The sequence below is a fragment of the Pezoporus wallicus genome, unplaced genomic scaffold (assembly GCF_028554395.1).
Source record: "Pezoporus wallicus isolate ANWC-B61680 ecotype Strahan unplaced genomic scaffold, APGP_CSIRO_Pwel_v1 contig_7011, whole genome shotgun sequence".
NCBI classification, from domain to species: Eukaryota; Metazoa; Chordata; class Aves; order Psittaciformes; family Psittacidae; genus Pezoporus; species Pezoporus wallicus.
In genome coordinates, this window is record NW_026638234.1 from 1355928 (window position 1) to 1383856 (window position 27929).

A 27929-nucleotide genomic window follows, 5' to 3' on the forward strand; every position below is an offset into this window, starting at 1 on the left:
CAATCATTTTGCAACCCTGTGAATAATGGTTCAAAGTGAGGCCCTTTGAGCTCTCCTGTATTGCAGTGGGTGGCAACCAGCATCTCCCTCTGAGTGGGATGTCCCTCAGAGTTCGCTGACTCTCAAGTTTGCAGTAATCAGAGGACCATCAGGACCATTGCCAAGAGATGGAACTTGGGCTCAAGTCCCCCACTCCTAAGACACAACCCTCACCTGCTGAGAAATGCCGAGACATTAGATGTGAATATTTCACTGACTCTAGGGGAATTTTTAAAGTCATACCTTTTATACAGAGGAGGGCCACAAAGATGGTCAGAGAGGTGGAGCTCCTCCTCTATGGAGACAGGCTGAGAGACTTGGGGTTGTTCAGTCTGGAGAAGAGAAGAGAAAAGAGAAGAGAGGAGAGGGGAGGAGAGGAGAGAGAGAGAGAGAGAGAGAGAGAGAGAGAGAGAGAGAGAGAGAGAGAAGGGAAGAGAAGGGAAGAGAAGAGAAAAGAAGAGAAGAGAAGAAGAGAGAAGAGAGAGAAGAGAGAAGAGAGAAGGGAAGAGAAGGGAAGAGAAGAGAAAAGAAGAGAAGAGAAGAAAAGAGAAGAGAAGAGAAGAGAGAAGAGAAGAGAAGAGAAGAGAAGAGAAGAGAAGAGAAGAGAAGAGAAGAGAAGAGAAGAGAAGAGAAGAGAAGAGAAGAGAAGAGAAGCCGCAGGGGTGACCGTACAGTGGTCTTCCAATACCTAAATGGGGCCTACAAGAAATCTGGAGGACTTTTTACAAGTATACTTGGCCACTTTTTTTCCAATCCTCCATTAGTTGTTTCCCCATATTCTTTACTATAAGCAGACAAACTTTATTTTAAATCATCAGCTGATATATTTTACACAACCTTTGCCATCTTCTTTATAGAAGTGTTGGTTATAGGGTCAATTCTTAGAAAGAAAAGGATATAGCTGTTAAGTATGGTTATTGGAGAGGTATGAACATCCTCTCATATGTACCTATGTAATTTTCCTTCAGTATTTCTTCTGTTCTGGTTAAATCATAATGTTGTACTATTCACTGCCTTTCAGACCTCATGCTTTTGTATGCACAAACTTAGCACACAATCTTCTTAGCCTTTAACTACTGATATGTTGTACTGCTAACTACTGATACATAGAGTGCTGATAGCATTTAATTAGTTTCCCCACTGCTTTAAGATTTTTACCTTCTTGATAGCTCTCCTAGATTCCTTCTGGTACTTACACATTCGCTTATTAGTGAAATCAGCAGTTCTGTCCCTGGATCTGTCTGCTGCTTTTCAAGTTGACTGTCAGGCGATCACCCTGTAAAACAAAAAGACCTACCAAGACCACTAGGTTTTATAGTTTTACTTTAACTGTTACTGCTGAAATGTTTCCTGTTATGATTACTCACGATTACAACTATTAATTAACTCTGAACTGTTTCTTTACGTTGTTTTTTCCTTATAATCTAGTTTTCACTACATCTTGGTACATTTTCCAGCTCCTTCTGGTCTCTCATAGCAGTGCTGGTAATTGAAGATGTCACCTCTTAATTTTTAGTTTTGCAGCTGTACTGCTAGGTCTCTTACCTGTTTCTTACACTCTTGGACAGAGCCTGTGCAATGGATCAGGAGGTGTAAGCTATCACATCTCCAGAAGCTTTAACTTCTACCTCTTTAACATTTAACTTTACCTCTCTTTGTCATTCCTCTAAGCAAATCCTTATTCATTTGATCTTCTTTCTGCATCCACCCCATGCATGATGGATGTTATTTTATTTCCCAGGGTAAGAGAGTTAGGATTTGTACACTGTTCCTTCCCAAGGGTATGGTATTCAGCACAGCTGGGAGTTTTGATGTCTTGCCCTGTACAGGTTGAGTTTTCTTTTTAAATTAGGAAATCCTTTTGCTAGTGTTTATTTCTTATATAACTGCTCTTCCATCTTCCAGGGAGCAGTGTTTAGAGGTTTCATCCTTAGCCTATTTTTTTTGGTGTTTGTTGGCTGGTAAATACATTTTCTGGATCAACAGTTGTAGTATTCTGTTTTTCTTAGAGATCCTGAAACTTCATTGTGTATTATGCAATTTGAACACCTATTGTAACACTTTGGGTAAGTTTGCAAAGGTATTAACCCCCAGCCTTTCACATAACAACTGGCATGGGTGACAGCCAAGAGGAACAGCTGATTTGCTGGAAGGTTGGCTGCTACTCAGAGGGATCTTGACAGGCTGTCCCCAAAAGGTTCATAGCTGGTAAAACCTATCTCTAAATATTAGAATAACTTCTTGTCTGAAGACTGCTCCTTTGTCACCTCAGAAACCCACATCAAGATTCACTGTCTTTAATACCTTGTATATAGAAACAATGAAAAGTGCAGATGGTGGAGAGGGACATCTGGAATAGTCCTTTGTGGCTAAATAAAAATACAGAATCACAGAATGGTTTGGGTTGGAAGAGACCTTAAAGATCATCTGGTTCCAACCCCCCTGCCCATGGGCACAGACACCTTCCACTAGACCAGGTTGCTCAAAGCCCTGTCCAGACTGGCCTTGAACACTGTCAGGGATGGGGCAGCCACAGTTTCTCTGGACAACCTGTGCCAGTGCCTCACCACCCTCACAGAGAAGATTTTTTTCCTTACATCTAATCTAAATCTCACCTCTGTCAGCTTAAAGCCATTCTCCCTTTTCCTGCCACTACATCCTCTGGTAAAAAGTCCCTCTCCAGTTTTCCTGTAGGCCCCGTTTAGGTACTGGAAGCTGCTCTAACGTCTCCCTGGAGCCTTCTCTTCTCCAGGCAGAACAACCCCAACTCTCTCAACCTGTGTCCATAGGAGAGGTCTTCCAGCCCACTGATCATCTTCATGGCACTTCCTGGACTCACTCCAACAGGTCAACATCCTTGTGTTTGGGGCCCCAGAGCTGAATGCAGTACTGCAGGTGGGATCTCATCATGTTTGACAGAGCAACATTTTCCAGTCACCACAGAAGTGAGAGGAAAAGCATTCAGGAGAAAAGTGAATTTTAACCATATTCTGTTATGCAGCACAAGTGTAAGCAAAATTGTGAAGGAAAACCCTTTGTGTCTATGAGAAAAGAATGTATCTCATCAGGATGCATTTGACAGTGAGAGACTGCAGCCTAAGCAGTTTCCCAACACTGAATGCTTGGAGAAAAGCAGAACAAGTCGGGTCCCAAACTCTTGTCTGCTTCTGGTGCCAGGTCTGCACTGCAAGTGAGATACCAGTACCTGCCACCCTGCCAAGAAATGCACTGCTCCCCTCAGCCCAAACTGCAAGGTTGGAGAAATCATGGCAAGGTGGAGACTGCAGTCATGCAGCTTTGTTGCTATGGTTTTATGTGTTGCTGTTGCAAAAGCTGTAGAGGATAAGTAAGGGTGTTGCCTGCACATAGCATTTAAATGAAAAAAGGAAATGCTATTATTTCACCATGTCTGATGCTTAGCTTAAAGTGACTTAGGGAAATTGTCTCCTCAGCCTGTTTGAGATCACCCTTCTGAAAGTAAGAGGGAAATTAAACACTTTTCCAAACAATTATGGCTTTTTTTTCCACAGGGACAGCTTTTACTTGGGACAGATAATTCTGAGGGAAGCGTTGTCCAACACGCTGCAGGTAAGGGGCCCCCTCACATCAGCCCTGGAGAACATGAGCTGCTGAGTGACCTCTATTCCCAGCATGGGTAACAGGGACGATGCCTGCATGCACTACTGAGAAACTGCACATCAGCTGCCAGCACTGCACCCCTCCTGTCTGCTAACACCAGAACAAGGGCTACCTGTTACAGCCATACACCTGATCACCTCTCCCATGGAAACCCCATCCTCACTGCAGCCCAGGCAGCTGATCAGGCTGTCAGCTCCCAGCCTCACCTCTTACACCACCACAGTCTGAGGACAGTGCCCTTCTGGCTGGGAAAGTAAGATGTCACACCTTGAATACATGTATGTGTGTCCCTCGAGAAGGAAAGAAACTTTCCACAGATACACAACCCCTGCCTTCCACACGGCCAAGCACTCTTTGTACTACCCAACATTGCTGCCTTCTGCTTCTCACCCACACCCCCAGACCCTTATGGAAGAATACAGTTAATAGCTCAGGCAGAGCAGTTAAAGAGTTGGAGAGATGGTAGTAAAGTGTCGGGTGTATAAATGTCACCCAGGGCAGTGGACACAGCAAGGTAGCAGCTATGCCCACCTGCTCTCTGCTTCTGTGAAGTATCTCTGACAACCACAGGTCATTTGCCATCAGTGGTTTGAACTAGTACCAATGGTTTCTCTCATGTCCCCACCTACACTGAGGTCTGGGCCCCCTGCTCTGATGCTTATGTGCTTGATAGCTACATTCCTAGTCCTGGAAATAAATTTGCATCATGATCCATCAGCCTCAAATGTTGTTTTGAGGTCATTTTGTCCTGGCATTTGCTCTGATAAGCACTGTATGTGTAGCTAAAGACTAACTAAAGAAGTGTGCGCTGTGCCCTTCAAGTAACAGGCAGAATAAGACCTTCTGAAATATTAAGGGTAGTGACTGCTGTTCTCATGAAGAAACACTTGCCCTGTGCAGAGACCCACCCCTTTCTAACACTTAGATGTCATCTGTACCAGTGCCTCAATTTGACTTCCAGTGACGTCCACAGCTGAACATGATGACAGATGAATGTTTCTTGCTTCCATGTGTGTTGGCTCTTTAGGTGCTAGGGAAATGAAACAGTACTTTATATGTTCTCTCCACTTTCCCGCAAGGCATCCAGAGACAGGCAAGCCAGACCCTAGGAGGTGTGAGAGGGCAAAAAGTATGTGCTTTGGCCTCAAGCTGACCTGAGGTTTTGTTTGGGATTGCACTGGGCAGCAGTTCACAGACACTGCAGCACAGATGTGCAATGGTAGCACGCATCATGCCACAGCTACTCTCTAGCAAAAAGCTGTTTCTTACAAACAAACTCACTGAGGCCTCAGGTCTCCTTGAGAGTGTGCTTATAGTGTTGAGGAGCTTCTGGGGAATGGAAACTGGGAGAGGCACTCTTGCTGAAACCACGTTTTGTTGCAGTCCTGTCCTCATAAAGCAGACGGAAGGGAGAGTAAGGGTTACAGCAACAAGCTACGGGTTTGGCAGGAGATCACGCACTGACAGAGGTCACTGATTGCAACAGCTCCTCCGGGCAGGGGCAGCTCACAGCTTCTGATGGGGTGTTACTGAATGCACAGTTAACACTGGTGCTTCAAGTCTCGTTCCTTCTCCTTTCATATTCTAACCACAGAGGGTGGCTTAGAAGAAGGATCCAAATCCTGAGTCTCTGAGTCTTTACAAAAGCACCTGGTCCCCTTCTTTGCACAGTGCACTTATAAGCTGTGGACCTTCTTGCCACAGGACACTGTACATACGAGTAGCTGCCAAGCATGTAAAAGAGTTTGATTTAGAGAAGAAAAACCTATCAAAGGTGTTTGAGCAAAATGACATCATGCCATGTCACAGCAGACTGCTGAAGATTTTTGGGGGGAAGCATGACTACATGTTTTCCCCATGCTTATGTTTTTCCTTAGGCTTCCAGGTTTGCCCATTCCTATGACTGATTCCTTCACTTAACAAAGCCTCCCCACCCTATCTCCTAAAGCGGAGGGAGAGGCAGGAAAGAGGTCAGTGAGAAAAGGTGTGTAGGGATCAACCTGTCCACTAGGCATCAGAGAAAACAAAGGGAAGGCTGTAAAAATCACAGGGATGTAAAGGTCACAGGGATGTAAAGGTCGCAAGGATGTAAGGTCAGAAGGATGAGCCCATCAGATGTTTCCCTCTGCTGGCAAGGGTGCCATGACTTGATGGAGCTTCAGATGGGATGAGGTAAATAAAAAGGGGATGGCCCAGATTATAAGCAAGCTAGTTCTGCACTCCTGGCTCAGCTGATGTTCGCAGAAGCCAGTGGGGAATTTGAATGGAACAAAGCAAGGAGAGCCTGAACTGGAGCTCCAGTTACTGCAAATACCCACTTTCACAGGGCTTGATGTTGTTCACTCACATGTCTGCAGACTTATGGGCTCATTGCTGAAAAGTGGCATATGAGTGAATCATCTGTTTTCATAATTCCTCAGCAAAACAAGTGGTCTGATTCACACAGGCAAGAGAGTTCAACCATTTCTCCAGAACGACTGCTGCAACTCCTTAGTAAGGATGTGTTCCAAGACATGTTTTAAATCAATACTGTTTAGAAGACAGAAGGCTGAAGTTGGGGATTAAATTTTAGCCCCTGGGTGTCTGAAAAATTACAGGACACTTCTGGGCCTTTCAAATTCTGTTGGAAGCATTTCCTGGTATTACTGAACACTGCAGATCCTGACAGAAGACCTGCTACTTGTCCAGTGGATAGATCTACACAGACAATTTCGTATGCTCCAGAACAACACTCTGTGCTTTAAACCAGCTTGCAGCCACATGTGAAAGACTCTGCCTTACCTCACACTTGATCTTTCCCCTACCAGATGCATTTCGCCTGTGATCAAGACCTGCATGGCCATGAGATGATTCTGCCTCCTTTGAAAGTCTGGCAGGTAGCTGCCCATTTCTCAGAGGCCATGAGAGGAAGCACTGTCAGAGCAGCATGCCTTCCCAGCAGGTACCCTCAGGAATTAAAGTGCTTGCCAAATAGCATGCCTGTCTCCCTGTACTCAGAGCCTAGTGCAAACCAGTCCCTCTTGCACAGGAGCCAAATTAAAGTGCCTGCAAGCAGCACAGTCTCACGTTAAACAGCCTTGTGTTTAAAACTTCACCATTGTCTGTATACCTACATGCCAATGCATGCCTACATACAGACATACACATTTCTACATTTTAAGCCCTTGTTATATTTTAAGCCTTTGTAAAGATGCAGCCCTCAGTGCAAGCTCAGTATTCACTGCCCTTCTTCTAGGAGTACACCAAAGCCTCTTTCCACCCAGGTACCTGGTGGGCAAATGCTGCTGGTCTGAGGGAGCTGCTGCTGGCCCTGGATCTCAGACTGGAGAAAGGCTGCTAGCCTGTGGTGTGCTGCCTGGTAGGGCCCCATGTTCAAAACCTTGGTGCTAAGGAGCAAGCGCATTGCTTGAGCTTAGCAGGTGCCCCTCAGCCACAGAAGTCCATATGGTTCTGCCTCCCATGTTGGGAAGGAAAGAATGCTGGAAGCTATTAATCTTGTGGTACTGAGCAGCTTTGTTACTGTGCATCTGGGGCACCAGCAACCTGTGTGCAGTACAGGAGGATGAGGAAGATGAGGAGAGCACCCAGCACAGGTCATGCTGGTGTTTGTTAGTTGATATGATCAAATGGTCACTGTGGCTCAGTGTTTTGCAGAAATCTCAAGTTAGGTCTAGAGCTGCTATGTATTTTGGATTTAATGCACATCATCATTGTTTATTTTTCCCAACCCGTAGACCTGGATACAGCCTAATAGAAATACTCATTGCTAATACTCTGGACTTCAGTAGAGTCCTGTGATTGTGGAACCAGTTGATACTTCTTACACAGTGATAGTAAAAGGGGAAGCAAAGGGCAGCTCAGGACATTCTAGTGAAATAGAAAACCACAGCAGTCACCTTACAGAACCTCATGCAGTGGCATGTTCTGAGCCCAGCTCCACTGTCAGAGAAAATTACATTATGCTGATATTTATTTTGGCAGAAAAAATCTGGTTTACACACAACAGTCCATAGAGGTCATTGAGGCCAAAACATATCCCAAGGCCCCACATAATGCTGAAAGGTCTAAAAAGAAGTGGCAGCTGATCATTTCAAGCCCACTGACAAGGAAGGGAAAAAAGTGTACCAGCACATGAGCTAGGAAGTAATTGTTCGTTTAACCTGGTATATGTTGTGTGAGTGTAGGCACATTTCTTGTTTCCTCAGCCTTCCTTGATCTTGGGCCATTTGCTTATATGGCTGCAATCCAGTTGCACAGACTGGCCTTGCAATTGGCCCACGTTCAGCTCCCGCTTCAAGCAGAAAACCCCCTCAACTCCTGAGCAGCAGACAGATGCCATTCATGCATGCACACCTTCTCCATGCCAACATCTTTCCCACACCTTCCTTGATACCCAGCCTTGGCACCTGCCTGCTCTGGATCTGGTGTTGACCCCACTCTGAGTGGGGCTGGCTCCCTGCCATTCCCCATCTGGAACCAGCTCCACCAGGAAGCCATTGGGAGCCCTGATCTGTCGGGCCACACATCTTCAACCCTCCTGGGAACCCTGATCCATTGGGCCACACATCTTCAACCACCCCCGGATGGTTCCCAGGCCTGAAAGAATGTGTGATTTTAGAGATACCATGCACTACATAACTCTGTGGGTATTTACATGGTCAGGATGTTCAGTGACTCCATGGAGATGGCAACAGCCTCTTCCCAGCTTTCTGAAATCAGCAGGAACCTTCCCATTGACATTAATCTCAATTTAGGAAGGCAGCTAGGGTGCAATTAAATACAGCCTTGTGGGAAGTGGCTCTTGCGTACATGCCTAACTTTAAGCAAGAGCTTAAGTGCTGTTCTGAATAAGGATGATTTCCTGAGCTAGAGCCTCCACTGGGAGCTGGAGTGGATCCAGAAGAAGGTTATTCCAGGTAAGCTGCCTGAGGGATTTTAACAGATAATTTTGTGCATCTATATAGCACGCTATCTGGAGAAAAGGAAAGTAATCTTTTAATTGGATTCCATCTGATTAATGAACCCTCCTGGATCTCCTAACATCCGGCAGTTTATAAGCCATATTCTGGCATCTCCATTGAAGGCTCCAGTAGAAGCTAAAGTGCTGATTCACCTTAGATTTCAAAAATACTGTGAATTTGGTGGCCAGGAATATATGCTGTAAGCATTGTGGCATGGCATGTACATTTATCCCACCAAAGTAATGGAAGTATATTTTGGTCCTGCTTTCTCTTAGTTTCAGGATTATATAATGTGTGGATCCTCAAAGCACCTTCTTGAGAAGGATGAGTTCAGCATTTCTGCTGTTGCCTCTCATTGGCCATTTCTGAGATGGAAGAAAGAGGGGAAATTACCATTTTCACAGAAATTCAGTCACTTTTAAAATAAATCAGATTTTTCACAGTGTTGCAAAACATCTGCAGACCTGCACAACTGGAGTACACACACCTTTTTGTGTGTATGCAATTGTTGTGGTTCATGTAAGAATGTGTTCAGAAAATTTCTGTCTCTTGGCAGTAGCTTACCCTGCTTGTGCATTGACCTAGATCATTCAGAAGTCTCATCATCTCAGTGGGGTTACCACAGTCCCGATGCTGGTATCTCCTGGATGGGGATGAAGCTGCCCAGAACAGCATGGAAGGCACCAGAGTACAGCAGTGCGCAGGTTGCAGGCGGCAGATCTGGGCTCAGTACCATGAACTCTCTAGGACAAGTGGTAGCTTCATATTCCAGTCTAATGTGTTGAATCAAACTCCAGTTTTGTGCTCTTTTGCAGGGATTACCATACCTCATGTGCTTGCAATGCAGAGATTTACTGTTACCATCACTCATCTCCATCACCAGAGTTAGCTATGAGCCTCATTAAGTGCAACCCTCCAGCCCCAAAACAGCACTGTACTTGAGCTTGGACGGGTACATTCAACAACGTGCAAGGCCCACATAGTGGAGTGAACTAAGGGACTGGATGTATCAACCATACATCCATATGTATATCAATCAAGGTATCCATATGATGGAGGACAGGAGTCTTAAGACATTCGTGTGCAGCATGACTGTGAGTTATCTAACTCAGTGAGGGTGATCCAGGATCTTAAAATACTTATTGCTATTGTAATGGCAGAAAACGGAGTAAAAGGTTCCTAATGCAAATTGGTTATAATAGACACAACCAGATTTGAGCTAAAAGCTAGCAGTTTATCCCACAAATATTAAAGGGAATAGTCTGGATTCAAGTGGGTTTCTATTTGTCTGTTTTTCTCCTCCTTGCCTGCTCCAGATGCTTTCAGAGCTGACAAACTTCAGCTTGTTGTCCTTGTGGAGCAAGGAATCAGTAGACTATAAGGGCTAGACTGCTTGCCAGGTTTTGCACGTATGTGTCTCCACTGAAGTTAGCCTAAAGGATATCCCAAGTAAAAAAAGCATCATGCATCTCTCCAGTGCAAATTCAGGAGCCTTGCTTGACAAGGATACACAGCTGACCTTTCTGACTGCAATTCCCTCAACTCAGACAGGGTTCAAAATATTATATCCAAACCTGGATTCAAATGCTGCAGACCATTCATACATCCATATATCTGTGTAAGAAGCTGAACTTCAACTGTGCATGTTCCTCCATGTCAATATATTCACTTTTGACCTGAGATCTCAGTTCCGTGTCATGAGCTCACCTCTGATCCTAGCCTGCAGTGAAAAACAGAGATTCCTTACAGAAAATTGAACCTCCCCCAGAAGGACACCAAACATTCAAAATCCAGATGTAATAATGTGGATGGGTTGGTTGAACTAAAAAAGCCATGTACTGGAGGGGACCCCATCTCTGGGGTTTGATTTTGCCAGCCCACACTCAGAACTATATTCTGTGTAAGTAAAATAAAAACACAATTTCTATAGCTCAGGGCTCACCTAGAGGAATTTTGTCTTCTCAGAAGTGAAGTCCCAAACCTCTCACCAAGGACAGGCTTTCTCTTAAAACTGATCTGTAAAACTTGTTTTATTCTGCTTTCTCTATTCAAAGTTTTCTATACTTTTGATAAGTATTCCCCTAATTTCTGAGAATTACCGTAAAGCTAATACAGCAGTGAAGTGCTCACAAATGGGTCAAAGAGTGGTGTGTCAGTTGTGCATCCACTTATCAGGAGGACCAAAATCTGTGGGGAGAAGACAGCTCACATTTCTTACTTCAAAGGCTCCATATCAGTCTACATTTGGCGCACAGCACAAAGCCGTTTGTTTGACCTACAGCTCTGGCTAAACACCATGATAAATAAAAAGGAACATGATTAGATATAAAAATATCTGGGTCACTTTTGCCAGCAAAAACAGATTTGATCTCTTCCAGAGACATATTTTTCTGTAAATCAGGACAATGGGATGTTCCTTACTTTTTCTCTTGGAGCTCATGGGACACCACAGAGGATGCAGGTTCCACCAACTCTAACTGGCATTGTTGTTCTAAAGATCATTTCCTCTTTGAAAGTCCAACGGAAGTCTTATTAAAGAAGTGAAATTTTATCTTCAGATATCAGTCCAGTAGCAAAGTCCAGGTCAGCATCTTATGGTGACCCAGAATAGGTTCTTCCTAGGTTTTATGTATGCAGCTGAAAACTATGAAACAAACAGGCAGGCCAAATAGGAAGAGGTGGTGCTTTAACTGGAAAAGTTACAGGCATTTTGCTTATTTGGCTTGCACTGATAGATTTGTGTCTGGAAGTCTCAAAGATGCTTTAACCACAACACCAGCTTGGTCTTAACAGTGACCGCTCTTTTTGCTGGCATCTTTTGAGAACCTCTATTTTAAAGCTCACATATCATTTCAGCAAACATCAGAAGATATTTGCTGAAAATACAGATACAGTTTTGCTCTTGTAACTCTAAACAATCTGGAAGCTTCTTGACGTACTGCATGTGGTGTGAGATTTTCTGTAACAAGTTGGAACTTTGATGGGAGTCTTATCTCACCAGGCAGGAACAGCATGAGCGGTACCCTGCAGCATCTCACAGCTGATACAAGTCTAAGGAATTGTAAGAACATGGTTTCTGAAGACCCAGACTCATGGACGCACACTACCCAGAGATATAGCCTGGCTGCTGGCACAGAGCCGCCTCTAGATATGCCATCCCAGGAGGTCTGCATTTGCAGGACTGCATGCAGTGCTCTATCCTAGTATCTGTGGGCTGTGTTCTGGTAACAGGAACACTATGGACTTGAGCAGTTTGAATGAAAACATTGATTTGCTGACTTTTTTTCGGGAAAGCAACTGAAAGAGTAGATGTTCAAGCATACTGAGGTGTGTAATACCTTTCAAAATCAGTGGGAGCTAGGAACCAAAATAGCTATGAGAAGCTGAGTGGTTTGGTCACTGAATGACTCTCTGATGGGACAAGAAGCTGAAACTACGTCTCCCCGGCTGTGGCTGTCTCTGTTGAGCCACTGACTGCTAATACCTTTTGACGTAGAAACTGATGTATGAATGCCATCCGCCACAGAACACGCATCAAAACACTAATTCTTATACAAAACCCTAGCTTACACCGAACATTCATGCTATGTGCACGATGAAAGTCTGCTTTGGAGTCCTCACAAATCTGACAGTGTCCTAGAACTGCACCTGCTCTTTTAAGCAAGGACCCCTATCATTAATTCACAGATGAGCAGAATTTTTAAGTGGTCATTAATATCATATCACAAGTGGCTGAAGCTCACATAATGAGATGAGTGAGGACCAAAGGCTCATCTGAACAGTCTTGGACTTTGTGGAACTGGAGATCAAATGCTGTCTCAGGAATCATTAATAATGGATTGAAACCAACTACCCCATGTAACTGGAAGAATTCAGGAGCTTATAGTCATCTTTGCAACAGAATATTGTTCTGATTCATATCACTCTATCTGAGCTCTTCCTGGGTTAACTGGAACCCCAAAACAATGTTCCTGGTAAATTTTAGAGCACCTTCAACTCTTATCAGGGAAATAAATGAAATGTGTGCGCAGAACCGGGATCAAAATTCAGAGCCTGCACAGCATCACAGTAAGACCTAGGCAGAAAACAGTAATTCCATTATGAAATCTAGTTGCCTTACACCCTGGACTAAAACATTTCCTCTTACTCTTGCAAAGGGAATAGACTCTCAGGCAGGTGGCTGGGAAGAGGGAGGAAGGAGCCCAGGGACAGTCTGCACAGTGCCTGGGCTACTGAGGAGTTGTGAGATGGGTCTGTCAAAACCTCATCCAAACCTAGAACTTTTGACAAGCTGGTGAACTCCTTGTTATGCTGCTGTTTCTTTAGCTAGCTGTCACGGTGACAGATTCTGTTTACAGACAGGGCGCTAATGAAATACTCTTGTATTCTGGACAGCACTCTCCCTCTGCCCCTACCACTGGCTGCTGCAAGAGGTTTGACAGGAGCTCCTGAGTACACATATGGAAAAGTTCAGAGACAGACTAACCCAGAGGTTAGCCCATGGACATCAAAACAGTGTCCCTCCTCAGGGCTTGCTCTAATTCAGAAATCAGGATAGCAGCACCTGCAGCAGATAAACACACATGTGGGCCTGGGTCACTTGAGTTAATGAATAATAACTTGCTGACACGGTAACACATGAGCATCCCTCCAGCTAGATGATAAGCTGTAGGGAATCAGTCACTGAACTTCAGGTTTGGTGCATACATAGTCTATGTATGAGGTATTCATTAAAATGGGGCTTGAATTTAGGAGACTGCAATGCACTGGAGAAACTCCTGTGGAAGGGCAGCTGCAGCTGTACAAGCTTGCTGGGAGTACTGCAGTGTATAGAGGACAGCATAGGAATAACTCTGCTGGTTATGTTAATGCTCACAGAGAGATGCTTGTACACGTGGGGTTACTCTGGAGGCAGCCGAGCCTAGGCTGGTATCATTTACAGATGGAGCCAGGCAGAAGGAGGCGTGATTTACACTGGCTGAGACGCACTTACCCTTTCCTCTGAATCCAGCTGAGCACATTGAGGGCAGCCAGGACTCACAGCGCAGAAAACGGAATCAATATTTTAACTCTTTGCAAGCTGGTCAGCATTTGAGCTTGGCCACCCAAAAGGCTGGCGCCGAGGGCCAGATAACCGTACGACTTGGCACTTCATGTTTCCTCGCCGACGGTGACACGCACGTTGCGTCTTTGCTCTTGCGCTCTGCCCACACGCAGCTAAGGAGGGAGCAAGCCCTAGGCTCAGCTCACCCATACCGGGTGCCGTTTTCTGCAGCGACCACACAGTGTCCCCACAGCGCTGTACTTCCAGCTCTCCACCTACCAGCAGAAACGCGTCCAAATGGTAGCTCGTCTGCATGCCCATAAATATACCCCCCTCCAGCGCCGCTCAAACCCGTACTTACATGGTTAGAGTTGGCAGGAAAATGATTCTGACCTTCAGTTGCGACCGGTCCACTCAGTTCAGGCCTGGTGAGGCGAGTACAGAGTCATAAAAAAACCCCAACAAAATCCAACAAAAAAACCCCTCCAACAACATGTAAAGGTCAAAATTCAAGGTCTGCTGCTCATTGCTAAGAAATAACACCAGAAACCTCCCTCTTTTGCATAATACGTTTCATGCTGAGACCTGAAACATACTGAAAACAAAGGTAAGCCGTGTTAGCACCATTTCACAAATGGACAAGCAAGCCAATTGACAGGTCCTCACAAAGGTACATAGCACACCTGAACCTGATTAAGCTCATGTCTATTGAGGCTCACCCTACCGGACCACACTCCCAAACCCATGCAATAAGTGATAATGTGGGGTTTTGTTTCCCTCTGCCCTTAATATCTCCCTGTCCAAGGGATGGAGGTAAAGCGGTTCCCACCTTGCCATCAAGCTGGTTCAGCTGCCCCTGCAGGGTGGGAGCAAGCAACCGCCCTGACCTCCCTTGGGCATGCAGACCTGAGACCACCCAGCACATACAGAAGCTGGTGTTTCAGAAGCACCCAGCCCACTTCAGCAACGTTTACGACACTTCCATATCTGTGTGACTGCAACAGATATGCTGCGCATGGCAGCAACACTGCTGGAACACCAACATGTATCCAGAAGTGCAGAGCAATGTGGGCCATGATACTTTACCTCCCTTCTTTATCCGTTCAAACACAGCTTGTCTCTTCAAAAGCTAGGCACTGCAGGTAGGACACAGGGTCCTTTCAATTACATCTCTGCATCACCTGACACCTGAGGATGGGGCCCTGGGGCCCTATAAGGCCCATGTAGCCCTCACTTAAATGGGGAGGAGAGGTATGGGGCAAAGAAATACAATGTAGGGCTATGATTCCATAGAGCAGAGTTGCAGTAGCCATGGGATACAAAGGGATCTCTGGCCAGACTGGTCACTGAGGGAAATGCAAGTTGGAGGGCAGTGCCAGGCAGAGGGGAAAAAGTTACAGGATGCTTTCAAGACCAAGAGCAGGAGCAACCATCTTGAGATGGAGAAAGATACTTCTTTGCGTATGAAAATTTTCAGGAAGCCAACAGACAGGAAAGCTGATAAGAGAAAGATAACTCCTCACCCACCAGTAGGTTGCAGCAGATTCGAAGGAAAGCTGTCATCAGAGAGGATGGCAGTGACATGTGACAGTGGGCCTTGTCTTGCTACGGATGCATCACCAGCCTGGCAGCAATAGTCACTCTTTGGCTAGGGTCATTGCTTACTGGCAGCAAGCTGTCTGCCCCTAGGGCTAGACCACCAGCCCTACCTCATCTAGGTACCCATGTCATGCCTCCATCTATCAGGGTCACACCACCAGCCACCATCAGTCAGTCCATTTAGCATCAAGGACCCTTCTGCTAAGGAGTCACCAAATGATGCTACCATTTTTGTTGCTCCATATTAACTTGCTGAGAATTCTCCTATTCCTCAGGATGACCCGCAAAAATACCACCATGAGCAGCAAAAGAAGGGAACCAGTGAGTCTGGTTTTGAGCAATATAACTTCATGTTGGTGATTCATGGTGGAGGAACACAAGCGAGAGCTTTGGGACACAGCCTTGTGGCCCTAGCTGCACAATTAGAGCAAGTGAAAAGCCAGAGGAAAAGCACTAGGGATCAGATCTGAAAACCAAATGTTCACTCCCTCCTTTACCACATAGGCTTAAAGACACAGCAATACATGGACTTCTGCCCTGCATCTGCCATCCTAGTGAAAAAGATTGTCATATTCAGGAAAATCATAGCTGCCCTAACCTCCCTCACCCAGTGCAGGCAAGTTGCCCCACACAGTTTCGTTACTGACGGCACAGTCTAATTGCTGTGGGCAGTACATGTGGATCCAGGCCTGAACTGTGGAGAAACCCTGCATCCTACCCTTCCCAGCAGAACAACAGGTGAAAGCTTGACTGCCAGAAAGTCCATTGGAGGCCACGGAGTAAATTAGGGGGAGCAAGCGGACCTGAGGGCAAGTGGTACCTCATGCAGGAACAGTGACCTTGCAGAGCTGGAGGACAACTATCACAGAAAATGCCTGCCAGAAATTGCTTAGTTGCACTGAGAGTTCTCCTGGTAGAAGGCCTCTACAAAATCCAATGGGATTGTTTCATTCAGGTCACCCGTTCGCCTACAGATCAGATCAGATCTGCTTTGATCAGATCAGTCCAACAATGTCCTCCTTGAGGGCCCCTGTCTGCGGCTGCAGGAAGTCAGTCAGGCAAAGTGGTAGGAAGCTCAACCCTATGTCCTCAACATCAAGGCTGAGCCCATAAACTAGAGGCAATCAGGCCAACAGGGTCAGAGAGTTCCTTGAAGTGGGGCCAGCGGGGTAACTGAGAGCCCTGGGGCTCTTTTTCAGCTCTGTTTTTCCTCAGTCCGCTTGGTTTTTATTGTCTTTAGGGAGAGATGCCTCATGCACCTTCTTTTACAGGCTGTGATACCACAGACTTTAGCAAGCAGAAGAGCAAATAGCTCTTAGCCCAGAGTTGCTGCCATGAATAGCTGGCAGAGAGATCTGAGGTCTGACTTACTTATAGTTTGTTTAAGAAGAAAACCAGGCCAGCATGTGGCTTGTGATAATGCTCCCAGCCTTCCTCCCAGTATCGTGACCCATCTCTTCTGGGTACAGTGAATATGAATGACTCCAGGATTGCACATTGCCCCAGTGATCAATGAGAAGCTTTCTTCTCTGCGTGGTACCTCATGTGAGCTGCTTTCATTCCTTCCCTTCCGATTAAGCAAGGCCTGCAGGGTGCATGCAGGGCAGGGGGATCTCTATGGCAAACCCATTGCTGCTATTGGTCCTCTCTGCACCTTCTGCCTCCATGTACCAAGCCTGCAAGTAGTACTTGCAGCTGGAGTTTCTCACAGTGGGAGAAGTGGGACCAAGTGAGTTGGTCCCCAGAGTAAGGGGCGGCATAGGGAAGAGAGGGCTGACCAGCTTGCATATCTTTCCTGGGGCTGCGCTCCCTTCATGGAGCCAGTGGTCCCAGACATACAATATAATGGGAGCTGGCTTTCAGGAATTTATTGCCAGAAGCTTCTCTGTGTGAGGCTGATGCAGATTGCTGTCCCTTGACCACAGGAAAAGGCTTCACACTTGTCAACCAGAAAGGATTTTTACAACGCATGCCTTCCTCTGGACAAATTGACCTGTAGGATGGTCCTTCCCTGGCCCTTGGTGTTTTACCTCACAGACAGAGCACCCTCCCCACCATGTCCCATCCCTGTCTAAGGTTGAGCAGCACCAACTGCTCACCTCTAGGACAGGCTGGTGTGGAAGGTGTCCCAGGTCTTGCACCCAGCTTATCTCCCAGGCAGCTTTCAGGCACCCAAAGATACACTTGGCAGGAGCTAAGGATGTGGCTGAACTCCCCATGGTCATTTGGGTGGAGGCTGCAGAGGGTCACACAGCACTGATAAAGATGAAGGTGAAGATCATGACATCGTGGAGACTGGTATCTTGTGTCAACAGTTGAGAGTGTGGGTGGTGGGCAGGGAACTTCCAGGAAGCACTAGAACAACATGCACAGTCAAAGCTTCTGATTGGAGTGCTCAAGGGCCACATAGAGTGACCAAGAGAGGCACAGGTACAATCAAACCTTTTGTGACTGCATATTCAGGGGACACTGTAAGACATCACACATCCTGCCTATGAGCTCAAAAAGGGGGAAGATGCTCTGCTATGTCCTATACAGCAGGAACAGAAGAGTAATACACCCAGCGTATGGCCGTGTTGACCTCCACGGTGATACTGGCCACACTGCAGTAATCTGCTGTGCCACACACATATCAGACAGCAGGCCTGCTCTGCAATGTGGTCATGGGATCACAGGATAATTCAGGTCAGAGATGACTTCAGGAGGTCATCTAGTCTAGCCTCGCACACAAGCATGGTTAGCTAAAAGGATATGCATGAGGCAGGTAAGTTGAGACTGAGAGGGGCTTGACTGGGTATTAAGGGTGTTAAGGGCGGCTTGACTGAAATGCTGCAGAGATTTATGGGAGAAATGCCATACACTACGGAAGTCATACAAAGAGACAGATAGGGTGCTCTAGTTTCTTTACTGGAGCATCTAAAGAGCAATGCAGATACAGCCAGGGGCAATGATAACAGCCAAGAATGAAGATTTGTTCACTCACTGCTGTTGCTCTGGAATTACTGCAGTAATTCCTAGGGTGCAGTGTTATCAGCACTGTTCTCAGACTAAAGCCAAAACACAGCACTGCACCAGCTACTAGGAAGAAAATTAGCTGTTACGGCTGAAATCAGGACACTTACTGAAAGCATTTGTCTTCATGGCTGCAGGGACATTCCTCTCTCCAGTCTCACCATGCACATGCCTAGTGTCAAGGCTCTTGCCAGACCTCCTAGCTGCGACTTTTTAGCACTTCCACTGATGAAATAAGCTACTAATTTCTGACCAACTGCTTATGACTGTTCATTGATGTAGGTGACCTAAAAGTGTCTTCCTAGATGTAGAAGCATGATGTTTAATTTTAAAGCTTCAAACCTTCTCCATGCATGTCTGACTTCCCAAAATGATGTCAAAACCTGCACCTTTATCTCACCTACAGCTTGCAATTGCTCTTGATCCTGAGCAAACCTAGCTTCCTTGGCCTCCCACGTAGTCTCTCTGCCAGTGAGATCTCTGTGAATGCAGCTTGCACTTTCAACAACGATGGTGATCTTTCTGGCTTTTTTGACTTGCACATTGTGCACACATAGCCTCTTCACAGCTTCTAGTTCAGGTGTTATTTCTTAGATTTCCTAATGTGTTAGCTAAGAAGTTGCTCTCATGGAAACATCGATTTCTTTCCTTTTTTTTTTAATGGCTTGGTGTTAAACTAAGACAACTTCTTCATGCAGGTAATAATCCAACAACCAGCTGTAGTCACAAGATAGTTACCTCTATAGCCATATTTCATGTAGGATCCAGAAGCTACTACAGCTCCAAGCCCTTCACAGAGATCAGGTAGACGTTTTAAGCAGGAAAATTAAAAGTGATGGCAGAAGAAAGATGCCAACTCTTTTAATACCAGTCAGTCCTTCTTGTTTAACTGGACAAACAACTCCTTTACTCGCAATCTTATACACGTTTCAAAAGACTGAGTTAACACAATTAGAAGTTTAACTTTAGCATTTCTAGACCCTTGGGAACAGAGATGTTAATAGAGATCCTGATTTTGTGCTTACATGGGAAAAAAGGAACAGGAATTAGTTGCTGGCAGTTGTGGGGACTGGTTGGTTGTGCTCTTATCCTGCAGGCTGTTGAACACAAATAGCTCCCTATAGACACTGGGAAACATAGAGATGAGTTCAAAGAGCAAGGTCTGTAACATATGACTGGGCTCTCCACTGATTGTGCCTGTCAAATTTCAACCCTCAGCAGATTTGCTCTTGCCCTTCTTAGAATTGTGGTTAGATATTTTTCTTCCCAAGCTGGAAAAAATTTAGGGTTTTTTTCCACTCTCCCATAACATAGAAGTGACTAGATGTCTTTGCTAAAGCTTTTACTCACACAGGCAGATTTAACCTTCAGGCAAACTCCAAGCATGGAAAACTCCATCTCTAAAGGTGAGTGTTTTGGAAAGTTAGGAGAGTGTGAAAAATAGGGGCTATAATGGAAACTATTCCTGCAGTAGTAGGCAAACTATTGTATTACCATATTGGATTCCTTCTCCACAGTGTTTCACGTTTCAAGCCAACCCTGTAAGGCGCAGTGCACCAAAGACAAACAGAGCCAACAACGAACTGACCAAAATTCAATGTTATTCCAAGAAACATAGTTGAGGTGAAGTAAGTTATGTGGAATGGAAGTTGAGGTTAACAGAACACAAAGACAAAGGAACTTGTGCAGTTTGGGGTATGTGTAGTAAATACCTTTGCATCTGGTACAAATTGGAGATTGCCATGCAGAAAGTACATACCCTGGGCCAAAACAGTGGTTGGTCTTAAAAATATTTCAATTGTCTTAGAAAACTAAATATTGTTTCTCTAGGATTTGTGTTTGTGTAGCTTCAAGATATTCCATAGGGAACTCTGTAGTGTGCCAATGTTAAGACAAAATTACCCTACTATCTGAGGCAGAACTGAAAAGTTTAAAAGGCTCCTTCACCTCTGAGACAAGGTCCCTGATGAGTCTTATGGAGATGGAACTTCTAAAGTTGTTAGCTGAGAAGTATGTGCTCCCCATTCTACCTTTCTAACAGAGTCTCTTCCTTCTTGGTCACTGTCTGCTTGATGGCTTTTTTCTCCAAACCATGCTCTCTGCAATTTGTTAGTTTGCCCTTCCCTGTACACTTCTTCACTGAAGGAGAGGGATAGGATGAAGAAGGACTGCAGAGATCCATGAGCAATGGCCAAAATGATATTCCAGATCTCAAGTCCCTTTGAGGTGCACGGCTTTTTTTCTCCTTTGGGCTGAGGACTCTTGTGTTTTCCACTTTGCAGTATTTTTTACTTCACAGTAGGAGCTGCCTTATGAGAGAAGAGCTACTTGGAGCCAGCCATTCTGGGCTTGTACTTAAGACAATTACCAGGGGAGATGGATCCTGTTAGCTTTACTATATACAGTATGGAAACCTGCATTAAACTGCTCACACTAACTAGGCAAGAACGAAACAAGTGTTTTTAGGGTGTGACTCATATGACCAAAAGTAGGCAATTGATTTAGAATAGATGAAATGTGCAATATTTTATCTGCTTTTGCAATTTTCCTCTTTACTTCATGGGTCCCCAAGTCCGTTAGATTTGAAAGATCCCTACACCATGATCCTGTACAATGCTTAACTTTCCAAACCTTCCCTGACAGAATGGAAGACTTCCTTTCTCACTCTGGCAGGTAGTTTTCTTGCACACTCACAGCTCTGGGCATCAGGCTGTGCATTCACCAAGTCTTGTTTCTCTCTGTTCTTCAGCTTCACAGAGACATGTGGAAACCAAAGGCAGAACAAAAGAGCAGCTGAGGAAGGGAACAGGACATATGTCTCTATGATGAGAGATCATCTAACACAGAGGTCTCACATATTTATGCACTCTCAAACTTTCAGATCCACACTACAGCCCCTTGAGGTGGGTGTACATCAGTGCAGCTGTTCAAACTGCATGTCATGACCTCAAGGATGGCAGCAATGAGGTCTGGGGAAACCAGGAGATGTTTGAAAGTCTGTGGGAAGTTTGGAAGGTGTCTTTCTCTTGTCATCTCACTAATTACCCTGTCTTTTCTTGGCACATCTGATTTTCTTGAGTCACCTGCACAGGAAGGACTCCACTGTGCAACAATGGCACAAGTCACTGCTGGCCTGGGTCCCATTGTAGCAGAAGGGTGGGACACGGGGCACAGCAAAAGGGTCACTTGCATTTACAGTTGCCCATTTCCACTCCTTCTTCCTTCGATTCCCTGGGAACATGTAACTGTCTCCAAGGCTGCTCCCCTTTTGTCATACTTATTCTATATGCGCAAAGCCTGACATTTTCTGGGCTAATCATACTCCTCTGCACAGGCTGATCTACTTACCAGAGTTTAGTTTAGTTCAGGATGATCTTTTTGCCATCTATAGTCACTGTATTTTGTTTCAAGGTTGCCACTGCTCCCTTCAAATGGAGTGCTGTCATTTCAATGGTGGAAACACCTTTTCTCCTGGTTCCCAGTGCACAGCAAAGGGGGTAATAATGGCCGGGAGCAGCTGACATTTTCTTCTCTAGTCTTCACCTGGGTTTAAGATGTGTGTCTTTTCCCCTGCAAAGGCCAAGGAGATCTTGTCTCACAGACGAGTATGGCTGTAAGGTCTTTCAGGTCAATGGACTGGCTGTAGAAAAGATAAACGAGAATCAGATACTGCATATAGCTTGTCTTGCTCCTTTTCCCTGTCCTGGACCCAAGCACTGGTGTCCTGACTAGTTGCCAACTGCACATCTGCATTCCCCTATGCCCCTTAAGGAACTTGCCCCCTTGTTCCCATGAGCAGATAACATCCCAAGACCTCGGGAAAGCTGTGCTGGCTGGGTGAGGTGGAGAACAGTAGAAGTCATCCCATGGACCAAGTTGTGACAGACTGGAAGGAGAAAGGGCTGACTCAGCTTCACAGTTTGTTGGTCAAGGGCAAGTTCTGCTTACTCACATCCATACAAGTTTGTGGGATCCATGAATTCAGCACAGCACTGTTTCAGTGAGGTGTGGGACATAAATATCTTGGTTAGGTCTGGAAAGACAGACAGATAGAGGGTTTCAATTCAGTTTCAGTGCTGCAACATGAGCTTCCCCAAGGAGCATGTCTGAACCTGGAAGAGTTGGCTCCTGCACTGAAAGATAAAACAGTGAAGAGCCAACATGGCTTATAATGACTTGACTGAACCCAGATAATAATTTAAAGGCTAGTTTCCTGTGAGCCCAGCTGCAAGGGACTGTTGGGATGCAGCACATCAACTTTGGCCCGTCAACACTGCAGTTATTCTGAAGCTATCTGGCCCACATTCACTCACTGGTTAGCTCAGCCGTTTCTGAGCTCAGGAAAATGCCAACCCACCTCTGCCTCCAGTTCTTAGAAATGTTAGCTAAACAAGACTCAGCATTAAATTGAGAGTAAGACGAAAATAGAGCAAGGCAGGGAAAGGAGTTTGCTGTTGCAAATCGACTAGAAGGCAAAGAAAGCTTGATCTTTGTGTCTATTATAAAAACTACATGTGATAATGTATGAGCTTTAAGAGTTTAATGGGTGTACATCTGGTAGATAAGAAAAACAAAAATGCAGGTTCTGCTTGTCACAGTAACTCCTGATGCCAATTGCATGTCACTGAAGTCCAGAGAAATACTTGCACAGGCAATTACAGGGAACAGCAATGAAAATAAGGCCATGTTAAGAAACCCACCATGTGAGAGTGCCAGATCCACCTGCTTCAAGTTTGCTCACTTTCAGTTGTGTCCACTGACGCTGTACACACTGATCATCCTCTCACCTGAATACTTTACTACAACTTTACATTGTGAATACCAATAACCACTCTTGTTCTACCTGCCACAGACTTAAAATTACATCAATGCTACACCTACTGTAAGCAAAGGTAGATAAAATCATGGTAGCCATGATATACTATCACTTTCTGGGGAGACTTTCAGTGCCATGGCTTGTCATGGAAACATTTAATTCCCTGTAATTTTTTTGTTAGCTATACAGCTAACCATCTGTTTGTGCCTTTGAGAAACATCACTGACACTGCTACTACCACAAGAAGGAAAATTAGGAAGATGAAGACAGGCAGACACTTTCGCACATGCATCTTTACCTTCACACATCTACCTTGAGTTTAAGGCCAGAAGAGCATGCTGGATGTATAAAGGTCTGAGGTGCGTATGGAATACACTTTGTGTTTACCTTCTGGAAATCTCTACTGTCTGGAAGCCAAAAGTCGTAATTTTCCTACTTTTTACCACCATTTTTATTATGCTTACAGAGGCTCTACAGCTGGCACAATTTAAAATAATACCATTTCCAAGGCATGACAATGGTTGTGGCAGTTCATTGCTGCATTTCTAATCATCTCATTTTGCCCTGCATCTACATGATTTAGAATTCTCTATAGTGCTCTATAAATGGGTCTCCATTAAGTAATCCATAAAAATCTTTTAACCTAAGGTCAATGTTTGGCTTACAGTGAATATATTTAAATATCATTAGTGGAATTCTGCATTTTGATTAATCTATTCCATATAAAGTAAACTCACTCTAATTTATTTTTTTTTTAACTGTAGGCAGAGTATGAGATTCACATTTCTTCAGTAAAAGTGAGGGGGCAAGAATGTGATTTGATTACAAGAGTAAATATAAGATCATATGACTGAAAAATTAATAGCTTCCCTTATTCCAATTTAATCTATTAAAATAACTTTAGAAAAGGCTCAAGGCCTGAAACATTTGACTACTATTCCGTAAACCAGCCAAACAGCTTAGCAGAGTCTCCTGGGGAAAATCCTTGATTGACTTTCTGCATGATAACTGAATACTTAGGTTCTCAACCTATAGCTTTTGCAGCGTTTTCTTACACATTCTTACGTATTTTGAACAGCTGAGAATTTATTGGGCTTATTCATGATGAAAAAAAATCTTGTGGATGTTTCAATGGAGTGTTTATTGTTAACTGAGTTCAGACTCAAGACTAACTACTGTTTTCTATCCTAGATAAATTCACATTGAGAATTGGACAATGTCACAACCGAGTCCATCAAATAGATCCCAATAGATCATTTAGATTTGGTGAGGAAAGATTTGTCTAAGGAAGTCTTGAGTTAAAAAAATGAAACTCTATTACATCTAGTGAAAAATATAAAGCTCATTTTCCCCAAAAAAGTAATATGTGCAATATCCATTGAAAACTTGGCTTGAAAATCCTTATTGCGTGGGTGCGGAACATCTAAATTATTCAGAGTGTTTGCTGGTGGGAGGTGGAGTGCTATTCCACTGAGATACCGCATAAAAACTATTCCAGGTCACTCCTGAAAATTACTACAGACTAAAAGAGCTAAAGGATCCAATAGTTTGAAGTTTAATTGCCTTAAGTCCTATATGGCTCTCTGTTCTCCTTCACATACTGTTACCATCTGGGTAATAACAATAATGTAACCTATTGCAGGAGAATGAGTTGAGTCTTTAATGATTTCTCCTAGTACAGTCTTATGCCTCAAAATGTCATGCACAATGCAGTACTCTGGATTGTTCTGGCCAGAGCTAAAGAACCCGAAGTGCTGTGGTGGAGCTTGTGTTCTGATTGAAAAAACATGCCAGTTTGAAGAAAGTCTCCAATATTATCAGTCAAACACATCTTCTTGCCTTTAAATGCACTTTAACAAGTTACCAGAAATTCCAAGGTGTTTCTCTGTAGTCTTTATGCTTTTAAGCCGTTAAGTAACTGCATGCAGTATAATGGCAACAAGCTATTGTCAGAGAACAAGGATATGTCCATAGTTGGGGTAAGATCTCCCTAGTGCTGTAGAAGACAGAAACACACAGAAACAAACACAAACCCTCCTGTCATCATTCAACCTTATTATTGTGATTCCTTAAGGATTCTTTAGCATCTGGCAGCTAATAGTCTGCTGAGGTAGAGCTCCTATGGACACAGCTGTTCCTTTGATGCAAAGAAAAATGACAGCATGAGTAAGTCTTGTCAGAAAATCTTGTATGTAATAAAGATACACACTGCAGTTAATACCTGAGGAAGTCTTAATGCCAGTCTTATTGTCATGAAGGCTACCTCCACAGTAGCAATGACAAGCTGTGTTTGCCCTGAGGGGTTCAATACAACCCCTTCTCCATTTGCAAGATCTCCAAATGTATTTCCTGTAAAGTAGATAAACCTTTAGTTAATGATCAACTTGTCCAGTATCAAAACTGGGAAAGGATTGTGTTTATTGCTTCAAATTTGCTCCATGCTAATTTCATGCAAACCACAGATGAAAGCGAGCTTCCCGGCTACACAGACTAGGACACAGGTTATGGATATAGGTTCACCTGTTCTGAATTGATAGAAAAAGCAATCCAAGATACCTGCAGACACATATACTCAAACACACAACCACTCAAACAGTAGTGGAGGCCTCAAGAATGGAAGGTTTCCTTCAGGGATTCACCTGACCCTTCCTTTCAAACACCTACTTTTCAAATGTAGAGCCTGCTTCCTCTTACAAAGCTGCCATGTCACTGTTTGCCGAGAGCAGGGCTCAAGATCTATCTCCTCACTAGATATCCACAGCCTGAGGACAGTCTTGGGAAAGTGTCCCTCCCAGAGAACCTGAACATGTTTGCTCGTGACTTGCAGCTACTTTTTGTGACACAGACACTATTCAGAGTTTGCCCCCCAGAAGGTCTCTCCGTTGCATGGAACTGGCCATGACGGGAAGGTAGAGATTCAGACTACCTGCAGCTACTGAAACAGTCATTAATTTCCTGTTTCAGTTGTACATATCTTTAAACTGATATATACGGAAGGTCAAATAGATGTCTGCAAGAGCTACAGAAGCAAAATACCACCTCCTAAAACTCTCACACCAACCACTTCTTTACACCACGTTGAATCCAAACAGAAGAGATATGTTTTGCTGTAACTGAGCAACTTGCTACCTCCAAAGACGTGAGAGGTTTTTTCTGTCGAAAGAGTGCAAGAAACAGGGCATATAATACAGTTCTTCTCCGACACACCTTCTGTTTCTCTCAGTCACTGATTTACCATTTAGGACGGAGGCTGTAGCCAGTGTTTATCAGCTACAAACAAACCTATCCTACATGAATTTGTCTCATCTGTCTTCCAACTGATTTAAAACTTTGGCCTCCACAATATGTTGTGATTAAGAGTTTCACAACTTCATTACACATTGAATTAAAAAGTCCTTCATTTGGTCTGTTTCAAAACCTCTGTCTGATACTTTTATTAGTTTCTCCTTATTCCTTTTATTACAAGGAACAATGAGTAATCCTTCCCTGTTCCTCATTCTTTATAATTTTATGAACCTACATTACCATTCATCTCTTTTCCAATCTAGTAGTCTCTTCTCCTACAGAAATCATTCAATATTTCTCAGCAGCTTTATTTCCCTCCCTTCTTTCTTTTTCTAGCTGTGGTAACCATAACGGACCTGAACAGAGGCATCATCTATTCTGTGTTTTGTTTTAATTCTTTTCTAGTCATTGCTACCTGTCTTTCTCTCATTTTGACCACCACTGAACACTGAGTTGGCTTTCCAGGGAATTGTGCACTCCCAGACCTATTTTCTGAACAGCAGCAGCTCAGCAGATCCTCACTCCATTCATAGCTAGGGTGGTTTATTTCCCCTTTATGCAATATCATGCATGTATGAATATTGGACTTCATATGCTATTTTATCACTTGGTCATGCAGTATTGTCGGTGCCTTCTGAACCTCTTTGTAGTTCATTTTAGAGTGTGTAAAGCCATACATGACTTTTGTACTGTTTGAGTAGGAGCGGTTCTGGAATTTCACTAGTGGTCATTGCTAAGCATGATGGGCAGCACTGGTTCCAGCTGACATCCCTGTGGGATCCCACTGATGAGTTCCCCCATTTTTCTCTTTCCATTTTATCCAATGGCTCATTTATTTAACTGCCTATGCTGACTGGCCTCATCAAAAGCTTTTCAAAAATCACTGTTATCCACATGGTTCTTTATTCCATGAAGGGTAGTAGTTGATGCAGGTGACAGAGAACGCAGTGTAAGCATCAGTTCAACTGTACCCACTTGCTTTCCCTTTGTACTCTAGTGTCTAAGCCATATAGTCCTGATAATTCGTTATTATTAATTTCATCATTTGGTTGTTCAACTCCTTCTGATGATTCACCTTCCTACAGTTCCTCAGGTTTTCCCTGGTAAAGATATTCTCCTACATGGGAACTTCTGTATGATCCATTATAGAAAAATGCTAGCACACTAAAGTTTACTGCTATAGCTGTTGCCAAAAACTTCTACCCATTTTTTCAGATAGTCATGGAGATTACTCACACCTCTGTGGGAGCTCAGAACCAGGGTATATTTACTACTGTATTTGCTGTTGCTTTATGTTGTACCTTGTGATAATGTTGAAATCAATATTATTTCTCATTTATATATGGATCCTGTAATTATTCAATCCTTGTATAGTATTGAAAAACTTCCTGATGACTTCTTTCCTGAAATAGAACAATTAATTGAACATGCTGAAGTTGTCTTGACTCCTTTTCTTAAGAATGATTCAAGACACATTCACGTGCTTTGGGGGATCATTATTTAGAGTTAATAAAGGGTTTTTTTGGGAACTACT

At 44.1% G+C, this 27929-nt stretch overlaps 1 long non-coding RNA gene across 1 annotated transcript in view; it reads right to left on the reverse strand.

Annotated features, from left to right (window-relative positions):
• Positions 1 to 682: 682 nt before the first annotated feature.
• Positions 683 to 27929, reverse strand: part of LOC130599557 (uncharacterized) — a 48003-nt gene continuing 20756 nt past the window's right edge. Inside the window, exons 3-4 of the long non-coding RNA XR_008972257.1 lie at positions 14045 to 14108; positions 683 to 738 (exon numbers count right to left, since the gene is read on the reverse strand). This is a non-coding gene — a long non-coding RNA (uncharacterized LOC130599557). The remainder of the gene's footprint in view (positions 739 to 14044; positions 14109 to 27929) is intronic.